Source organism: Babylonia areolata, chromosome 2, assembly GCF_041734735.1.
Source record: "Babylonia areolata isolate BAREFJ2019XMU chromosome 2, ASM4173473v1, whole genome shotgun sequence".
Taxonomy (NCBI): domain Eukaryota; kingdom Metazoa; phylum Mollusca; class Gastropoda; order Neogastropoda; family Buccinidae; genus Babylonia; species Babylonia areolata.
Genome location: NC_134877.1, coordinates 6744344 through 6749343, shown reverse-complemented (window position 1 = coordinate 6749343; position 5000 = coordinate 6744344). Strand labels below are relative to the sequence as shown.

The 5000-nt window shown below is 40.7% G+C and overlaps 1 protein-coding gene across 2 annotated transcripts in view; it reads right to left on the bottom strand.

Annotated features, from left to right (window-relative positions):
- Window positions 1–5000, bottom strand: part of LOC143297090 (uncharacterized) — a 70482-nt gene that overhangs the window by 62764 nt on the left and 2718 nt on the right. The gene's annotated exons all lie outside the window — the stretch shown is intronic.

The window sequence follows — 5000 nt, the reverse complement described above, 5'->3', positions numbered from 1 at the left end:
CTCATCATCATCATCACTATATCATTATTTAGAAAAAAAATCATTCTTCTTCTTATTCTTCTTATTATTATCATCATTATTGGTTGTAGTATTATTAGTATTAGTATCATCATCATCATTATTATTATCGTTAATGTTATCATTATCATCATCATCATCATCATCATCATCATCAAAATCATTATTCAGTACGTGAACCTGGCAGAATTCTTGCAGCCGAAAGGACTGAGCTTGGTGGTCTGGTAATCTTTCCTGTTCCGATACAATGGTGGCACTGACGAGTGCAGAGACCTGCTTGCCAGGTCCACTGACTGTCGTTTCTGGGCCATTTGGCTGCCCTGCCGAGCGACCGAGCAAGCAAGCAAACGAGCGAGCGAGCGAGCGGAAGAGAGAGAGAGGGAGCGAAAGAGATCAGGACAGAACTCAGAAATATTTTTTTTGTCCATGGGCGACAATACAAAAAAGACTGGGATCGGTAAGGGTCGAAACAAAAGTTCGTCACGCGCACCTTGATTAACTCTCTCCATACGAACGGCGAAAAGACGACGTTAACAGCGTTTCACCCCAATTACCATCATCAAAATATTACAAGTGGAAAGCTCTTATACTGAAGAGGTGAATGTTGACAAAGAATACCACAATTCTGACGACGGAAGCTAAAGGCTGGGTCATTCAGACACCCACTGGACATCCGAGGGGTCTGTGTAGAGGAGAAGAGAGGACTGGCCGTACTGAGTGAGTTAAAAAAAAAATTTTAGGTGTTGACATAAACAGTTGTACACTGGACAATACGTAAAACAATGAGATGTACGTAAGCTGTCAAATGGCAAATAATACTAATGGTAATATTATCATAGTACGATGTCTTTTACCATGAGCAAGGAAACATCCAACCACAGTTTAAGTGAAGCGAAAAAAATCATAATAGCCAACCGTATGATAGCATAATTACTGACATTTTAAATTTTCATTTTTTTCTCCTTCTGTTGATAGCATGAAAACCGTATCTGGACACATTGAATCTGTGAGTTCTGTTAGTTCCTTTGGGTCGCTCGGACAGTGCTACTACATATGGACAGAAACATTCAAAAACTTAGTTCTTAAATCGTTGCACATGAAACATTAAAAAAAGGAACCCATCTTCAACACGCTCTCTCTCTCTCTCTCTCTCTCTCTCTCTCTCTCTCTATATATATATATATATATATATATATTTACACACACACACACACACACACACACACACACACACACACACACACATATATATATATATATATATATATATATATATATCTCTGTGTGTGTGTGTGTGTGTGTGTGTGTGTGTGTGTGTGTGTGTGTGTGTACATAGAGACGAGACGCAGACGAAGAAGTAGATGATTTATTCATTAAGGTCATAAACCCATATGAATGAGAGGCGATAACAGGATATGTAGACATTACCGTAACTGGCAATAAGCATTCAACTGTTTACACAATTAAACTATAGAAATTAGGACAATGCTATTTCTCATAACTTAAAAGTTTTATATAGGTACATAATAATAATGGATACTTATATAGCACACTATCCAGAAATCTGCTAGGTGCTTTACAAAAACGCTTTTGTTAACATAAAACATTACATCTATGTTACATATACACACCAAAATGTGACTACACACACACACACACACACACACACACACACACACTGCATACATACATTTTAACATACATGTGTATCTAACAGCTACCCTAACACATACGCACACATAGGCAGGCACAAACTTACATAAACACACGTACACATAATACACATTCATAGACATGCATGTAGTTATGTACACATACATATGTATACACACATAGTCAAGCACAGCTAACGCAAAGGAAGTGGACCTGCCACAATTGAACTTATTGCTGAGGGAAAAGGTGAGTTTTGAGACGAGATTTAAAAGATGCGAGGGAATCAGAATGACGGAGATTATCAGGGAGCTTGTTCCACGTCTTTGGCGATTGAAAAGAAAACGATCTGTGTCCATAGGTCTTACTTCTGACGTGAGGTACCTGAGAAGTCGAGTATCAGAGGAAGAACGGAGCTGGCGAGACGGGGTATAGATATGGATGAGTTCAGAAAGATACTTGGGGCCAGATCCGTTGACTGCAGAAAAGGTCAGAGTGGATAGCTTATAGTCTATTCGATCAGAAACAGGCAACCAGTGGAGAGACTGAAAGAGAGGAGAAACATGGTCAAATTTAGAAGCTCTGCAAATGAGTCTGGCAGCGTTATTCTGAATTCGTTGGAGTCTGTCTGACAGATATTTGGGAAGGCCGGCCAAAATCGAGTTGCAGTAATCCAATCTTGATAGAACCAAAGATCATACAAGTGTCTTGATTGCATCGGTTGAGAGATAGTGGCGGATAGAGCTGATTCTACGCAGTTACAAATAGGCAACTTTACAGATATTCGAAATGTGCTGTTGGAAGAAAGAGACTGGCCTAGGATTACACCAAGACTGCGAACGGAAGAAGAAAGTGAAACAGGTGTGCTATTGATCAGAGTCAGGAAAGGAAGGATGTTGACGAAACTTCTTTGGACAGGTTATCATAAATTCAGTCTTATCATCATTTAGTTGCAGCTTGTTGAGAGTCATCCAATCCCTTAGGCCAGCAATGCACTCCTGTGTTTGAGTCACCAGTGCATCAAATTCAGCTATGGGAGCAAACTGATAAAGTTGTGTGTCATCAGCAAAGCTCTCATGCGACATCGCATGATGACTGATGACATCCGACACAGGAGCCGCTTACAGCACGAAAAGAACATGACCTAGGACGGACCCCTGTGGGACACCATATTTCAAGGCAGATACTCTAGAGTATCTACCATTTACACACACTTTCTGTGTGCGATCTGACATGCAAGACTTGATCCATGATAGTGCAGTGTCACGAATACCAAAGGAAGTTTTAAATCTGTTCAAGAGGATAGAGTGGTCGATAGTGTCAAAAGCTGCTGACAAATCTAAGAGAGCGAGAACAGAATGTTATCTTCATCAAATCCCGAAAGCAAATCATTCACTATTCTAAGAAGGGCCGTTTCGCAACTATGACCACGTCTGTAAGCTGACTGGTGGGAATTAAGTAAACCATTTTGTTCCAGATGAGCTAAGAGCTGAGACAATATGATCTTTTCTAGCAGTTTTAATAAAAAATGACAGATTAGAGACAGGTCAATAATTTCTCAAACAATTATGATCCAAAGATGGTTTCTTGATGAGTGGACGTACAACAGCAGATTTGAAGCTTTCAGGGAAACAATCAGACAGTAAGGAAGAATTGATGACATAAGTAATATGTGGCAGTAGAACATCAATACATTCAACCAACAAAGAAGACGGGACAGGGTCAGGCTCACAGGATTTCGGACAAGCGCTCAGACACACTTTCTTCACAAAATCTTCAGTAACCGGTTGGAAACAATGTAAAACAGGACTACTATACACGCGTTCTTTAACGGGTGAAGAAGGAGACACAACAGAGTCAAGCTTCTCACGAATGCATGATATTTTGCCGGTGAAGAAGTCAGAAAACTTTGGAGGGAGTTCCTGCACCGAAAATGTTGTAGGGAGAGGAGTGTTTTTCATTTTACCTAGTAGATTGTTCGTAGCGTTGAAAAGCTGTTTGGCTGTGGTGCATGCAAGGATTTTAGAAGAGTAGAACTTTGACTTTGCCCTGTCAACAATGTTTGTTACACTATTCCTGGCTGTCTGAAAAAATGTCCCTACTGACGGTCAGACTAGTGGCACGCCAGTGCCTCTCAGCTCTCCTTCTCTCCCGCTTGGCCTCCAGCAAACAAGGGCGTTCGTGATATTTCTTTGAAATAAATTTGACACGAATATTATGCCATACAGGACACTTCAGAACAAAATGAACTTCATCCTCAGTTGACTCTTTGCACAAAAGGCACAGCTTCATTGAAGGATTAACATTTTTTTTATAGCGATACCTGTGCAAATTGAGAGAGAGAGAGAGAGAGAGAGAGAGAGAGAGAGAGAGAGAGAGAGAGAGAGAGAGAGAGAGAGAGAGAGAGAGAGAGAGAATTCCGAACTGGTTTAATGCACATCAGCCTTAGGCCACAATACACAAAAGTGGAATGTGAGAGAGACAGAGAGAGAGAGACAGAGAGAATTCCGAACTGGTTTAATGCACATCGGCCTTAGGCCACAACACACAAAAGTGGAATGTGAGAGAGACAGAGAGAGAGAGAGATGGAGAGAGAGAGAGAGAGAGAGAGAGAGAGAGAGAGAGAGAGATTGACGAAGGACAGAAGTGCAAAAGCCTGTCACCATATTGACTGAACGGTTACTGCCCGCGATGATTTCCGGTTAGTGCACCGCGCTGATCCTGCGTCGATCATGAGACGTGGCTTGGACTGCTTTCCCCTTCCTCACTCGCTTCCTGACATGATCTGTCTGTCTGTGTCTTTGTCACTCTGTCTCTCTCGCTGCTTCTGTTTCTGTCTGTCTGTCTGTCAGTCTCTCTTGTGCTCGTTGTTATTCATCTATCGCGATATTGTATTGTGCATAAGTTCTATGTTTATGTTTGCACATGCTTGTGTAAGTTTGACGTTGGTGTTGTGAACTGACTCTCGCTTTTTTAAAATTAATTAATTAATTTTATTTTTTCAATTTTTATTCTTGCCCAGAGGGCCGGATGTAAACAAGTACTTTGTGCTTACTCCTTTACCCTCGTAAAATAAAATTCCGTTCGTTCTCTCTCTCTCTCTCTCTCTCTCTCTCTCTCTCTCTGTCTCTCTCTCTCTCTCTCTCTCTCTCTCTCTCTCTCTCAGTTCATCTCTATGCATTCAGTTCCAATTTATCTATCAATGAAGATGGATAGACATTCAAAGTATATTATGACAATGTTCAGATTTGGAATTTCTGATCTCTGTCTGCAACGTCAACGTAAATTTATTGTAAATTTAATGTAATATGATCTCATTTGTCCCTTGTGTA